Genomic DNA, 17640 nt, shown 5'->3' with positions numbered 1-17640 from the left:
TCTCAATGAATCGATAAGTAATGGGAGCAGCAGGAGAAGTGATCCAAATGAAAGGATGTTTTTAATTAAAATAAGGGAGCAGAAAACAGACTTTAGGAATTTTTTTCTTAGCAATTAAGGGTTCAATATTACAGAGATAGGGAGTTCTCTGACCTCAAGGAGCTCATATATTCCCATAGAAGAGGCAAAAGTAAACATCTATATACATCAAAATGTAAAAATGAAAATGGGAATTAATCACAAAGACATGAACAGTACAGAGATGTAGGTGACAAAACTTATACTTTAAAGAGCACAAAATAAATTGGAGATAAAATAGCTTAATTTTAATAAAAGGAATTTTAGATTGGCTAGTAGATAATCCATCTACTTTCACATTATCAAAACCCAAGTTCTTGTGTTTCAAAGAAGTTTAAATTCCTCCTACTCAATTTGTATAAAGGCATCACAATAGCAAATAAAATGAGCAGTGGTCCCATTGAAAACATGAGCCAACTTCCACTTTCTTTTGGATGCTATGAGCTATTAGATATTTCAGTTGACATTGAAATGGCACCACACATTTGAGATAGGCTTATTGAACAGCATAGTCACTTTGATTTCAATCTAATCCAATAACACATAAAGGGATACCATATATGTGCCATTAACAAAGAACACATAATGCCCATGATTGGGTAGAAAGAGCAAAATGCTGAATTCTATGCAGTGTTGCAGTTGTATTTTTGGAATGAAAAAAAGAAAAACTTGGAAAGCAAAAGGAAGAAATAACTATTAAATTAATGAAATATCCCTTTAAATAAGTCCAAATGTAGGTATCATGCTAAGATACCAATGCTACAGATATCAAGTTTAACTTATTGTTCATAATTTTTTTCTTCTAAAATAATACTTTGAATAATCTAGGTGTCTGAATTCAAAATCCGACATTCAATATTGTGCCCCCACCCAAAATCTATTCATGTGTGAGCCAAAATAGACAATATAATTACACTAAAACCAAAGGACAATGGTTGGGGGGAAGTAAGAAATGTCTCTCCTTTCACATATTGGGTATTAGATTAAATGCTCTATTGCTTTCAAAGGTGCTATTCTCCCTTGTTAGAAATGCTGAGTAAAAAATCAGTGGAGCATAGACTAATGAATCTAGGACCAAGTGAATCTAGGCATATGCTCCATTAATCTGAGAGAATTACTCATGTCATTTATTTAAATAACACCTAAGAACATTTAAAAATGTAAAGCCTAAATGACTACTGATCCCATAGTCCAATGACTACTGATATTTTTCTCAGTTAAACTCCCAAACTAATCATTTTAACTTCTCAGTGAATTTTTCCATGGGGACTGACTTTGCAGGATTTGAGAATATGAAAGGTAGGGTTAGGTCATTTTCCATCAATTTGTGGTTAATTCTGATAAAATACAAGATGACTGAATAAGTTAATGGATCATGATATCAGAAAGAGGGACAGACAGAAAAACTGAGAGAGGGATGAACTGACAGTCAATAGATGATGAATGAAATATATGTGTGATATACATATGTATATATAACATGTATATTTATATGTACATAATAGAAACTTGGAGTTTTAAATTGCATTTCCCATTAAAACATAAAATCAAATATAAATGTTTAAAGAACATATTGTCCCATCTTACCTCTGTGCAGCATTTACATGATATTGAAAAATTCTACTTAAATCAACATATAAATATTGACCCACTGCAACATAACAATTAATCACTGAGGTGGAATATAAAAATAGTTAAGGACAAGGTCTCTACTCCTTCTGAGATCACTCTTTTTGATGAAACATAAACATTAACAATTAAAAAAACAAAATATAACTTTAAGGTACTACATCAACCAATCAATCAACAAGATGAGGGTCAGAAACAACTGAAAAACACCTGAACAACAATTATACTATACACAATCACACACACACTCACATTTTATACATACTCACAAACATCTATACTAAATATGTTCAACACATATATGTGTTTATATATATATATACATATATATACACACTTATATATAAACTCTTAATTGAGCATAATTATTTTAAAATATGATTGTTTTTCTCATAGGTTATAAGTCCCTCGAGGTCAGAAGCTCATTTTAGTATTATCTTTGTATTTCTTAGCATTTAAAACAATGACTAAAACATAGCGATACTTAAAAATACTTATTGACTGATCAATTATAATTTATTTGTACTTGTGAAACTTTTCAGGCAAGTAGCAAACAGTATAAAGTGAATTTTTTCATTATATTATTGTTGGTCACTGTTAAAGACCTCTATTTCGCTGATTTCATATGAAAAATAGCTTTTTTAAATTAAAGATTACTATACCATCATTATGTTAAATTATTTCTAATAGCTATTATACCTTACATTTGAGAATTCCTGTCACTCTTTAAGCCTATAATCCAACTAAATTATCAGCCTTTGAGGGCATCACATCCAATTTAGCCATCAAGCAATAGGTCTCTTCTTCTATGATCTGATAATTCAACTCCTGTCACTAAGTTTACCCAGTAGACTTTTTTTTTTTTAAACTTTTGGGGTCATAGGAGCTACCCTTCTCCTGCATTTTATTTAACAGGTTCTTGTTCTGTCTAATGGACTAAGAGAATTATCATTATTGTTAGGGGCACTGGGAAGTAAGCTGCATGACACACACTGTTAGTTTGATACCCTCTCTGATGACAATGCATGGTTCACCAGCTTGGTTAAACAGTACTTCGGCAGCAGCAATGGGTGATCAATCTCCTTCCCCATAGTGCTGCTCCCCAAAGTGTCATTACTAAAGAATAGAATGAGGAAAGGCCATCAGAGGGAATCATTGGGTTTATTTCTAAAAATAAGAAAGAAGTGGGATTGGAAATGCATTTTAAATTCCTATCATATCTTAAAAAGGGATCTTATATACAATCTTCAGAATAGTAATTAAATTTCTCAATTTACTTAATGAAATTCAGTTTTAAATATGCTTGAAATATCAGAATATATCTGTTTCTGATCCCAATTGTATTAATTTTCAGCAGTCAACTAAAATAAAAACAGAAATCTTACTATCCAGGTTTGATACTTCAATATCTAATGCTTAAAACAAATTTAACAAATAAATAATATTCCTCCAGCTTAGTATCTCCTGGGATCACTGAAAAATGGATTAATTTCTTATTATGGTAGATTATTTAGTGTTGTAAAGGGCCTTGGAAATCATTAAAAATCTAACCTCTTGATTTTACAGATAAAAAAAAAACAACAAACTAAGTTCCCAGGAGTTTTAAATGACCTACCCAGGGTTATATAGAGAGGAAGTTTCTGAGACAGGTTTTGAACCAGCCTTCCTGACTATAAGCTATATTAGTACTATCCACTATACCAATCTATTACTCTGTTCTCATATATTGAGCAATAGAGAATTAACAATGAAAATTGAAGAAAAATCCATATTATTCAGTTGTTTCTGAATGATTTCATTGAGTGTATCACTAACACCTGCTCTTGCAAAGTTAAACAGATTGAATATAGTTAAATACTGTGAAAGGAAATAAATAGAGCTGGCCTTTATTCCTTTTAGAACAATTGGTTTTCAGGACAAGAGATTTTAATATGTGGTATAACAAATATAGTTGTTAGAGCTGTGAAATTCAGAAAGACAAAAATCTCTATAAATTGTTAATGCCATACTTTTTCAATAGTTTGAAGTTGGAATAAGTGTTTATGTTTCATGGATGTGATGAAACTCACTTAACCTAAATGTCTTTTGTGTCTCAGGTGCATGAAAAATATACTAAAAATTATATAAATTACTGAGTGGGCATTTAGATATATTTTATATGATGTGTCATAATGTAAACACAAATGTGCTTTGGGTATCCTCTGAGTATAGAAATCATTACTTCCTAGAAACTTATTTGTCCTGACTTATAATTAATTTTCTTTTGAGGGTGTGGGCCCAATGAATGTATACAGTTATGACAATGCTAGCAATTCTTTGTAAAATCCATCACAACCTCACAAAGACAATCAAATGTCACTGAGTATTCTCAAATCATTTTACAACTATCCAGATGGGAGATTTTGACACTGGCTTGCTTTAAATTGAATGGTCTTGGCATGTATTTCGTATCTGCTAGCTACCAACCCCTTTCAAAATTATGTAATTATAATATGTTGATAATTTACACAAAGACAGATAAAAGGTTGCTTAAGAAAAATAAGTATTTATATTTAGAGTGTTAATGCATTGTAAATTTTCCCATCTCAATATTTTCAATTCAAATGAGTTCACTTATTTCAGTTCCAGATATCTCTTAAGTGTTTATTAGTTTCAGTTTATTTCTTATGCTACCTTCTATAGTAAACTAATTGGAATAGTTAAATAAATATTTTAAAAGCATGAAAAATGAAATAAAAAGAGTATTTTATTTATCAGTTATGAAAAAGAAAAAATTAAAATATGTTAATATTGAAAAATAAATTTGATATATTTACTTATACAAAAACAAAAAGATTTTTTATACAAAACTATTACAGATAAGATGAAAATAGTGATTTGGAAAATGTCTAAGTATATCTGATACAATTCTGACATCCTTATTTATTAATAACTGTTCAAATTCAGAAAAAAGTTGTACATGATCCTAAATGGAGTAATGGTCTAAGGAGATATACAGATCATTTTGTGAAGAAAAAATGCATATTGTTACTATACATTAAAATTCTATTGAAGTTATCTAAGAATCTTTGAAATAAAAATTAATGTCTTTACATATCAGCATTGCAATCATCAAAGGGGAAAATGTGGAAAATTAAAGAATTTGGCATTGTTGGAACCATGCAAAAATGGGCACAATGAAAGACTAATTAGGATAAGATAATCAGTATTTCATTTAAGGTCACCATTTTAGGTATATGGTTTTGAGGAATAGATTATAGTTTCTTTCCAAGAGCTTCTAAAGATTACACAGCAACCTCTACAGTCACTCTAATGCTACTCTCTTCCAGAAACCATATCCATGGTCAGTCTGCTCACCTCCATATGCTCAAGGCACCAACCCTGTTAACATTTAGTATTTATTAAATTTACATAGTGTATATTATATATTAAATTACTATGTTAAATATATATTAAAATATAAGAACCAATGGTTCAATTTTACTGAATGATTTAAATCTATTCATTCTCAGGAAATGATTGGTGGCTATAGAAATCTTCATTTGTATTGAGAAGAGAATGGTTTAGGATGGATTATTATAATATTTAAACATATTAAGTAATTATTATTCATAATGCCTTCATTTAAAATCCTGCCCTGATACTACATCATGAAATGAGAATGGTTATCATCTAGACTTCTCTCAAAGACTGTTCCAGCAGAGCATAAGGTTTGTGATGGACTCCCCTAAATCACTATCTCAGGAAAAGCATCCTTCATGCTTTATTCATTCATTGCTAAACACATTAATGCTACTGTTTTCCCTCTGAAATTGATTCCAAATTAGCCTTGTATGTACATAGCTGTTTGAATATTATCTCCCCTATTTGAAAGGGCTTCTTTGAACAAAGAAAAGAATATTATTTTGCCATTAAATATTTGATATCTTCAGCATTTAAACCAATGCCTGGAACATAGTGAGCCCTTACCATGTTATTATCACTTTTATTTCGCTTTCTTTCCTTATCCCTCTCCTTTGAAATAATGAACCATAATTAGTTAAGTGGTAGCTTTTTGGCAAAATAGATGGCATTGCACTAAGCTTTAGAATGCCTAATTGAAACTCTAAGCAAATAAGTTTGAACTGTCTTTTTGGTTACTTCTCCCTTTAACGACTGAATCTAGAAATTCTCTCTCTCTCTCTCTCTCAAATATATATATGTATATGTATATATGTATATACATATACATATATATATTTATACATACACATAAATATATTTATACATACAGATACATGTGCATTTATGTACATTTATATACACACATATGTACATAGAAATAGAGAGATAATAAAGGTATATTTTAGTATTTATGCCACACCATAAAAGACAGAAAAAAACAGACTAGAAGTAAAAAGAGAAATATCATTCCCTGGTCTGAATTTAACCTTTGCTCTCACGGATATGGGAGCCAAGATGGCGGCAAAACTGAGAAACTAGGTTGAAGTCTTGATCTGGCACAAGGGAATCCTGTGTATGGCTTTGCAAACAGATGCTTTCTCAAACTCCAAAATAAATTCAAGTCCCATGTATTGGTGCAGAATCTCATCAATCCCACTGGGATTGGTTGGTCTCCTTGATCTTTTGCTCCTAGGCACTGTGCAGGTTAACTTTGTGCTCCTTGGCATTGTGCAGTGACTCTTTTGTGATTTCTTTGCTTGAAATCTGACACAACCATTAATCAAAATATTTAACAATCAATGGCAGGTTTCCATAGTCTAAAGCTTTTGGGTAGGCATTGACATTAAGACTAATGGGCATTTCAAACTTACCCTAGTACAAAATCAAAAAACCATTAATACTGGCAATGTGCTTCAAGTACAAAAAATGAAAAAAAAAAAAAGAAAACTCAAATACTTTATTGCACATACCAGGAAAAACTATAATAAAATTTTTAAAAATCATAAATATGTAGTTCACATTACATGAAAAAATGTCAGCCAAGTAGAGGCAGAATACAAAGGTTTCTCACCCAAAAATGATATTCATAACTTGGCTATGATCCACAGTGTGAGTGTATATAATATATAAGCTTTTTAAAAACAGTAGTAAAACAACCAATGCACATTCAAAGACATACCAAAATCCTCCAAATTACAAGATCCCATCAATGACAATTGCAAACAAACCCATTATCATTAAGATTCACATGAGTTGCTATGTGACGTTTAAAAAACCGTTGAAGGTCATGGACACTTGTCACAAGTTCTCTAGACCTAGCCAATCTTTCAACCTTGGCAAAAATGTTTCTAACAAAGTCTATTACTGCCATCATCCCAAAATTTTGCAGTAATAGACTTTGTTAGAAACTTCTGTACTGCTGATGAAAACCTTTTCGGTCTAAAATGTCAGGAAGAATCTAGATCATTCTGGTGGAAGAATAGAGTAAACTGAAGAATTATAAATATAAAAAACATCCAGGAACCACTAGGTTTCATGGGAAATTCTCCCTCTTGGGAGCAATTCAGGGATTACCATGCCCCCTAGGAAAACCTTCCCACCTCCTGGATGAGATCATAACCCATCACAGGGTAACCAATCCCCTTGGGAAACCTCCCTCCTCTGTTAAAAGATTGTAACAGCCATAAAAGGCATATTTTTTATATGTCCCATCCATTGCAATGTGGAGGTTCAGAACACAATAGTGAAAATCACTTCAGATGTCTCATCCATTACATTTTTATAAATGCAGAAGTGGGGAATATAAAAGTGAGATTGCACTTCACTTCAACTACTAAATGGATCCTTACCCCTTGTTACAAACAACTCCAACAGTAGGCAAATGATCAGTCAGAGGTAGTAGTATTCTTAGATGTCTGAAAATCACTCCTGAAGACCCCTTAAAATTAATTGAGAATTTTTAGCTCATTAAATTCTCCAAAGGTTGTATATAGGAGTCCATCCATCATCATCTACAAGACAATTAACAAAGGCAAAAAGAGACGAAAGGCCATTTAGACAACACATGACCTCAATGAATCTGATGACAAACCTAGAATCCATAAGGACCTATGGCTTTGCCATGTAAAAGGGTTTGTTCAAGTTGTTCATGGACTTTTATAATGGTATTTTCTCCAGTCCATAAGGGAAGGTACAAATAAAGTCAATGTAATAGAACATATAGCTAATGGCCAAAACACAGTAGCTGAAAATGACATAGTGTAACAGAATATTATAGATTAGATTAATATGTGAATTTAGAAAACAAAATTGAATCTTAAAACAATCACCAAATACAATATATGTGACAGAATGTGAGCAATGAATTTAAGAGTCCTTTTCTCTGATTATGATACCTGTGTTACAGAGACTTCTTCACTATTTAGGGGGGAACAAACTGAAACAGTTAACATTGAAAAAGCAAATGTAGTCTGAAAAGGCTTAAAATTCACCTCCAGACTCTTTAAGTTTCCTTCCCTTCCTGAATATCATCATCCATCTAGATTACTTTAATCAAACTTCTGGGGTTCCTTCTACCCTCACTGAGTATAGTGTGGACAAACTTCATAGTGGATGTGTTGCAGAGACTGGGCAGGCCATAATGGCAAGGGGATTTAGGGAGGTAAATCTACCATCTGAATGTTGAGATTACTCAAGCCATCAACTGCAAGGTGTCCAATCAGTATACCCAGAAACAGCAGCAAGAAAAGACATCCTAAATGTTTGGTAATGCACTACTCTTTAATAGAGTGGGCCATGCTTGAAATTCTCCTTCCTTTACATAGGTGGTGCTACCCTAGTATGTACTGGCTAGGAGTAATGGTAAGAGATTTGGAAGAATAGCCTTCTTTCCACTCCCCACTAAGGGTAAAAATGCCAGAATGCCACTTGCTTCCACTGTCACATGGGCAGGGGGTTGCTGCTTCCCTTGATTGCTCTCCCCAGCTATGTGGGCAGGAAGTTGAGTGTGGAAGCTTGTCCCCAGGTGAAAGCCCTGAGGAAGCTAATTGTTGTCTAAGAGAAACACCTGGTCTTCCAAGGTACTAGCATGCACTCAGGTATTAGCTATGTAATGGAAAGAGGGGATTTATACTTTACTAGCCACACAGAAATCACAAGGACCCCCAGCCAGTATGCTCAAGAGAAGTGGCGTCAGGCTCATGTTTGGACCCCAGGCCATGTCTGGTCAACTGTGGGAATCAGTGGCAGAGGTGGCAGTAGTAACAGTAATAGCAACAGCAGAGGCGGGCAGTAGAGGAGGAGCAGTGAGGGTGGCAGAAACTTTTAAAACTAATCTGTCTTTTCATCTATTAAGAAAATTGTTCTACTGAATTAGAGATGAGCAAGGGTTCTAAACTCCATCCCTTTGTGGTCTCCATCAATGTAAAATTTAAATTAAAATCCAAGAACTCCAAATATTATATTTTATAAGATTTATTGATAATCACTTGAAGTAGAAAAATCCAAGAATAAAAATAAAAGCCTGAGTAAATACATGTGAGAAAAATTCTCCTGCCTGGGAGTCACCCCACCAGCACAGACCATGATCAGGGAGAAAAAGAGCAGGGCGGCATCACCCACAAACTGTATCTCCAAAACATAAGGACGAAACATGAAAAGGAATATGGGAAGCTGGGATTTAAAGTCCTGGGGAGAGTATTCAAATCATACACAAGGTACTCTTTTTTTTTTAAACCCTTACCTTCTGTCTTAGAATCAATACTGGGTATTTGTTCCAGGGCAGAAGAGTGGTAAGGGCTAGGCAATGGGGGGTCAAGCGATTTGCCCAAAGTCACACAGATAGGAAGTATCTGATGCCAGATTTGAACCCAGACCTTCCATCTTTGGGATTGGCTCTCAAACCACTGAGCCACCTAACTGCCCCCACAAAGTACTCTTAAAAGAGATTATTCTTCACTTTGGTCTGCCAGCATCAGGCAGAGGAACTCATTTTACCTATTCGGTTCTGTCCCAAATTTATTTGTGTTTGGTAATTACTCCCAAATTCCATGTATCATAACATTCCCAGAGCTTAGGTCAAGTTGAGAGAATGAATAAAGATCTTAAGACTATAATTTGAAATTTATGTACTGAGACTCACTTGAAATGGCCTGAACTTGTCCCTCTAGCTCTATTTAATCTCCAAAGCAGGCCCATTTGAGATACTTTTTGGACATCCCCCATACAAGCTAACCCTTTTTCTCCTGCATACACATCAATACTAAGGAGGTAAACTTCTATTGCTTCCCATATAAAGAATTTACAAATCAAATTGTAAGAACTCCATGAATTCAGAGCTGCAATACAAGCAGGACCTATAGACTTCTCAGTTCATGACCTAATCCCAGGAGACAAGGTATACATAAAAAACTTCCAGCACATTGGAGCAACTCAGCCTTCCTGGGAAGGTCCATTTCAAGTACTATTAACCACTCCAACAGCTATCAAAATTAGAGAAAAGGACTCTTGGAGTCATTGCTCACATGTAAAATGAGTACTTTCTATCAACACTGATTGACTGTATCCTGTCACATACACTGGATACAAAAATCCATAAACAATTTGAACACTGTTTTGGCTGACACAATGAATTCCTGAATCTTTATTTATTATTTCTTTTCTTTTTATTTTCAATAGAATATTTGATTTTTTTCTTTCATATTTCTTATAATTAAAGTACATATAATCAACATTAATCTTTTTTGATTTTGCAATAAAATAAGTTTAAAATATCCATTTGCTCTAATATCAACGCATACCCCAAAACTTTAGACTATGGAAACCTACCATTGATTGTTAAATATTGTGGGACTTTGATTAATAATTGTATCTGATTCCAGGAGAAGGGATCACAAAAGAGCCATTGTACAGTGCTAAGAAGCACAAGGTGAAGGAGATCAACAATTCTTGTGAGATTGATGAGATCTGTGCCAAGACAGAGATCTTGTTTTGAGGTTCAAGGAGACAGCTGGTTGACATATGTCAGATACAGGATTTCCCGGTGCCACATTCAGACAAATACCTTAGTTTGGCTGCCATTTTGGCTTCCCTATCCCTAAGATTGAAGGAAAAATAACACCAGGGAATTACATACTTTCCTTTAACATCAAAATCTAGTCCCCTTTTCTCTTTTATAGTATGGTAATTTTCTATAGTCCTCGCTACCAATGGGTAAGTGCAATATTACCGCAATTGTCCTGCATACTTGTAGAACATAAATCAATTTAATTGGTTCTGATACAAGGACCTGTTATGGGTTTTTTCTGGCATACTCAGAATTTTATATTCATAGATTTTGATTTTTCCCCCTCAAAATTAATTTTTTCATTTCTATTTGGGTTTTTTGTTGTTGTTTATGGTTTTTCTTTTGACAATTGAATCATATACCCAATAACTCAACCATGTATCCTGAGTTGATCCAGGTGTTGGTCAACAACCTCCTCAGGGGAGATTGTATAATTTTTGTAAAATCCTGACTTGAAATGTTTTTTTTTGAGAAAAAACTTCAGGAAAAGAAGCTTGATAACTCATCAAATCAAGAAAGTGAACGTTTTTGAGAAAGTGCTACAAAGAAACCTACACTGCATCAGAAGATCCAGAATGAATTTTGGGATATAATTGACAAAACTGAAGGGGGTTGAACATATAATTTATTCTGAATGTAAACTCTTTTGCCAAAGGGAATTGCCCCCTAATTGGATTTTTGTCAATGTGCCTGGCAAACACTGGATTTGCTCTCTCTCTTCTATTTCCCTCTGTAATGTATAGAAATCACCAGCCACTTTCTGTAGGTGCAAAAAGAAGTGTGCCCCTTTAGAACACAGAACCTGGCAAGGCAGCCCTGGGCTTGTGCCAATCTGGCAGTTGGGAAAGGAGTATAAATTGGGGACACAAACCCCTCAACCATACTTCTTCTTCTTTGGGTTGGGAGGCAGGAGGTTGTCTGTTGTCCAGGCCCTGGGAGGAGGGAGATTGGTATAGGAAGGCAGGCAGGGTTTAAACTACATTAAACTACATTGCTAGCTATAACAATCCTCTTAGTATTGATAAGGCCAATGAGGCTTAATTATTAAATAAGATCATCTCATCAAACCAGCAAAAATCAACAACAGCCTCTGAACCAGGGGGAGACTCTCAAAGTCCCCTGGACTCAGCACCTAAGCCAACTTTATATTTAAACTTTAGCATAATTTATTATACTTATTATTAGATTAAAACTAAATAGGGTTCATCTACTTCCCTCTCTCCCATCTCCCAGTTTACCTTCCTGTCAATCAACCCAAATAAACCCATTTAAATCTTTAAGCCTCTGATAGTCTTATTTAAGAGTTGATAACTTACCTGATTGAAGACAACATCATTTATATATTTTCATAGTCAGATCATGGAAACTAGCTTAGCTGATCCAATTACATCAAGATCAAGCTTGTGCTAGATCAATAGATATTATTTAGGTCCCAGGAAGTAAAGATCTACTTCCTACTTACCTCTAAGCCAAAGGTCTCCATAGAGCTGTTACTAAGGCACTAAGTCCATCTTAGAATTCCAAAACTCTTCAGTGAAGTTTTACCAGTCTGTTGTAGGAACTAAACTTCTGTCTTCCATATCTTAGCTAAACAATAGTACTTCTATGAATTAACAAATAATAGGACCTTAACTCCCCTTTTCATAACACCTCTTATCTCCAACTATTGTAATTTCCTCTTAGAAAGTGAAATATTGTATGCACCCTTAGTTAGAAGATCTTTAGAAGTATAAGCTAGTTATGTCAAATGATTCATTGGGGAGACGAGTCTCCCAAAGAATCACAGGAGGGATTGTGAAGATAGGATTAATTCCTTCCTTGCCTAATTTTAGCTAATCAAATCAAGAACTTAGTGTATCTCTACTTATCATTAAGTATGAGAGTTTACAAGTTACTTACTAGAGTGACAACTCCAAAGGCCACTTCCCCTCCACCTCTCCTTGGGCAGTGCTAGGCAAATTGAAAGATTGCCATTGGTTTCTGTGAAGAAGGAGGAGTTACAGGAAGTGACAAGAAGTGACATTGGAAAAAATGGGCATAAAAAGAAACCAACAGGGTCTAGCATGCATTCCCTTCCTGGCATTTGGAGAAATGAGATTGGTTCTGGAGATCCCTGCCTTGGCTTGGAGGAGACCTTTTCCCTGGATCCTGCAATTGGCTTGTTGGTGAGTGACTTGGACTTCCATGTGGAGATTGGAATTTTGTCAGGGAGCGAGCTAAATTTCATCATATCAGCACTTTGGGTAGACTAGGCAACTCCATACCTCTTTCCCTCCTACATTTCATACTTTAACTCTTTCTCTTCCTTGTTATAAATAAAAGCTGCTAACAGTTTTTTTCTGGCTTAGGGATAATATTTTGAGTTTGGCAACCACAACATTGAATTTATAACTTTCTTATTTAGTCAAAACCCCAATTTAATCCTACACTGCTATCCTCTTCACTACCTCAAATGAAAAGCAACAAGAACTTCATCATAAACATGCATAGTCCAGTAAAATAAATTCCCGAATTATTAATGTCTTAACATATATGTCTCTTCCATCTCTCTTGCAAGAAGTATGACACATTTCATTTTCAGTCTTCTGGACTTGGAGTTTATCATTTAACTGATCTATATTCTGAACTCAAACTTGTTTTTTTCTCTCTATTATATTGTTGAATTATTCTCCTAGTTATACTCACCTCATTTGGTGTATGTGCATAGAAGTCTTCTCAATTTATCCAAAATCTTCCATTTAATTGTTTTTTTATGACACAAATATTTCATTACTGTAACATAGCATAATTTTTTCATCCATTCTCTAATAGGAGAATACTCCCTTTAGTTTCCAATTCTTAACTACCATGAAAAGTGCTGTTAAATTTTTTTTTGTATAGGTATTTTTATTGTATCTTTGATCTCTTTTGAGCATAGGTCTAGTAGTAGTATAGGTGGGTCAATGTTTATGCCTAGTTTACTAAATTTTGAGGCATACTATTCTAATATTTAAAATTAAATTATGAGGCTACTATTAGCTTTAGTAGTTTTATTACATCAAAGTAGTGATAGTAAAGAGAGAGAAACATAGGAAAGAAGTAGAGAGAAGCTTGGCTTAATATTCTATCTGCCGTTCTGATGGATTGAAGCTTACCACCTACATATGTTCCTTCAGGTTCCAATCTCCAGCCAGAAGTGCAGGAGAGAGTGAGCCCAGTTCCTTGATATTGTCTTGTAAGCAATTTTCTCCACCCACGTTGCATTTCAAGAATCAATCATAATTCCTTAATTTTCCTGGCACCACCCAGTGGGGCAATGCATATGGGATCAGTTTCCCATCTTGTTGCTTTTGACTTCCTTTCTCTGAGGCTTTCTCTGTACTTGTACATCTCAATGGTAAAAGACCTCCAAGTCATTGATTGATGATGCCCAAAAAAATTGACATAATGGGAAAGGAGATTCCCTTCCCACACTATGCAATTTTAATAAATTGTAAAAGACATCTTGTTTGAGAATATCCTAAAAGTCTTATTTAGTTCTACCAAATCACCAAAAATAGATGCAAGAAAATCTTAAATTCTCTACAGTTTTCAGTCAGTGTTATTGTGAAGACATGGTGTGTTATTCAAAATCATTTGCAGAAGGCTTTATTTTTTCCACTCATTTTTTCATCATGGACACCCTTTGTGAATGAGTAGACTATTCTCAAAAATATTTTATAGATATGAAAAACGATGGAGATTTTGTAAACACTGACTATAATAACCCACACAGTTCTCTCTATAACAAGGACTGACTTTTTCAATTCTAATATAATATATGCTTATATAATAATGTAATAAAGAAATACCAAAGAATTAAAATGCTATTACCTAAAGAACAGTAGAGAGCTATAATATGGGTGTAAGCAGTCTGTAGCATATTAGTGATAAAGAATGATCTACATGAACAAGTTGTGTGCCAGTTATATAATAAGAATGGGGAATACCATTTAGTCTATTTTGGTACCCACTAAATCTCAAGGAACATAAAGGAAGAAATACGACACATTGATATGACCCTATTTTGTCAGGACATGGACACTTCACAGTATGAAAAACATGAATGCCTTATAACCTACACCACTAAACGGAATGCTTATATGCAAAGGAATCATAGAGTCCTTTAAAAAAAGTAGTCATCTCAGGAAAGTAGTTTTTGTTTTGTTTTTAGTGACTTGGGGTGATATGATCACCCCTTCTGAATTAGAAGGATTACTTAGTCTGTGCTTTAAGTCAGATGAAAGATGATGTGAAGAAAGTCAAAGGGAGCATTTAAGAGGCTATTGCAATAGTTTTATCTGAAATTGCCTTTGTGAAGCTAAATATAATATCTCAAATTACAAACTTCAGAACTGTGAAGAGTGAATCAAACTTCCTTTGTCCATCAATCATCAACTTTTTAATTAATCATTCAAGAACTCAAAACACTCCTACTTAACACTTAAGTAAGAGAATTTGCAAGTCACTTGCTAAAGTGGATGACAACTCCAGAGGCCACTGACCACCCCTTGGGGAGTACTAGGCAAATTGAAAGACTGCAATTGGTTCCCATAAAGTGGAGGAAGGGACAGGAAGTGATGTGGAAAAAGGACTATAAAAAGTCCTGAACTTCCTGTCCCAGAGACCTTTGGTTTGAATGTTGGGTTTGGATCCTGGACTTGGATCTTCTCCTTTGAACTGTTCCTGAGCCTTTGCATTGTGACTTCTCCTTTTCGTCTTCTCTCTGGATATTGCGCCAGTGAGTTGGTGAGCAGAGAGAACTTCTTTTCCTGGTTTCTAGAGAGACTGGTTCCAGAGAGGCCTTCCTTTCCTGGAGGAAACTGCATTGGTGGAACCCTTGCTGAAGATAACACCCAGTTCTCTGATTGAAGATTATTGAGCCTTGCTGCGACTGAGCCCTACACCAAAGCAGCACTTAGGGTGATAGGCTAGATAATTCTCTACCTCCTTCTTACATTTTCCCACTTCTACTCTTTCGACCTCTTTGTAAATAAAACTACTAAAAGTAATTTTGACTTGTTATAGAATCTTTAAATCGGCAACCACAATATTACTATAGAATTCTCCTATTTAGCATGAAACCTAAATTTTTAAATCCTTACAGAACTATACATGTTTATAATGATTCTTTTTAGTTGAGGTGGGGAAGAAGATAATAACTATCAATTTACACTTGTGAAGGATATTAGATTTCATTGAATTGGTACTTTTAACTAGAACTACAATTGAGAATTATTTTACAAGGGTCATTAAAATATTAAGAGGAAGTCACACATATAGGTATACAGCCATTTATAAATATATAGACACAGATATAGCTTGTTATCTTGAGCCTCTTTTCATCCATAAGTGTTCAAATAAGTATTAAATTTAAATTCTTTGAAAGTTACTTTGAATGGTTTATGAATGCTATAGTCTGCATGTTTCTCTGTCCATGTCTGCTTGACAAAGAATAGAAACTATTGAATTTAACATAAGAAATTCTTCTTAACTCCGAGTTGCCTTAAAGTTAACTGTTCTAATCAATATTGACATTATTTAAATCCATTTGTCAAATTGATGGGACTTTTTTTAATAGGCAAAGTTTAGTAGTGGTAGAATATTCCCTCAAGAATTTCCACAGTAAAGTAATATAGCTTGCCTTGTAGTTAGAAAGATTTCAGGCTTCTACAAACAAAAGGATGTTAGTGTTAGTAGGTTTTTATCTAACTGTTAAAAGATTGGCTCTTTTGGTCAGTTGATTTGGTCAGATGAATCAGGAAATTCATTCTTTAAATCATTGCATTTTATACTGATTTGTGTGTGTATGTGTGTGTGTGTGTGTGTGTGTGTGTGTGTGTGTTTATTTTATGCTAACAGCCTTTTCTCAAACCTCATCTATTTTTAGTCTCTTCTGTTTTTCTGATACAGAACTCTATCCTGATTCTCATACTTTTCTGACCACACTTTCTAAGTCTCTTCTGCTATGTCTTTATTCAAGACACAGACACCAACAGTGAGTATTCCAGAGGATTCAGTCCTGTTCCTCTTTTGTCTCTATACTATTTCATTTTGTGATCTCATCAGTAATATGGATTTAACTGTCACCTCTATATTGGTGATTCTCCTATCAACTTATCTAGCCCTAAACTATATTCTAAATGCCAGACTATCTCAAACTGCTTATTGGTTATCTGAAACCGGGCAACCTGTGTAAGCTCAGACAGGTTCCTAAACTCAAATAATTATTTATCTTCACATACTCTTCCCTTTCAAACTTCTCTATTACAGTCCATAGCCTCACAACCCTCTTAGTCACACAGGCTTGCAACTTAACTGTTTTTTTCAACCCTTTATAATCTGTCACCCTCATATTCAAATCTGTTGTGAAGATCTTTCAATTTGGCCTTATAAAAGGTCTCATGTATAGTCCCTTCTCTCCTCTGGTATTGATGTTACCTTGGCACAGGCCCTCATAACCACACTCAAACTATTTTGATAACCTTTGAAATGGGGGTAATTTGAGGAAGGGTGTGTGGTACAAGGGAATTTTGAAAGGAGGTTATCAGGGATTTGTTAGATAGTAAATCTAGGTTACAGGTAGGCTGGAACAGGGAGATTCAGGATATAATATAGCTGAAGATAGGGAGTACAGCACTGAAGGGAAAAGGATCTTCAAGGAGAGGGAGAATTAATCTAACAGGCAAATACAGCAGGGCTTATAGACCAGGACTCAGACTTAAACACAGGCTGAGGGAAATAGACTAAACTGAAATTAACAATCAGGCTTTAGTTAATTTCACAGGAAGGGACTTGTTTTGAAGTTATACCTTCCTTCAAGATGGATACCCCGGCTTCCTTCAAGCCAATAGTATGTTGGTTCTTTCCCTCTTCTTCCCTCTCTTAATAACTAACTGACAAATTAT

The 17640-nt window shown here is 34.5% G+C and overlaps 1 pseudogene; it reads left to right on the top strand.

Annotated features, from left to right (window-relative positions):
• The first annotated feature begins 8822 nt into the window (after positions 1 to 8822).
• The window catches only part of LOC123241847, a 30859-nt pseudogene continuing 22041 nt past the window's right edge, over positions 8823 to 17640 (top strand).

Source organism: Gracilinanus agilis, chromosome 3 (genome assembly GCF_016433145.1).
Source record: "Gracilinanus agilis isolate LMUSP501 chromosome 3, AgileGrace, whole genome shotgun sequence".
NCBI lineage: Eukaryota > Metazoa > Chordata > Mammalia > Didelphimorphia > Didelphidae > Gracilinanus > Gracilinanus agilis.
The sequence above is the reverse complement of the archived record's forward strand: the minus strand, read 5'-3'. Positions and strand labels throughout refer to the sequence as shown.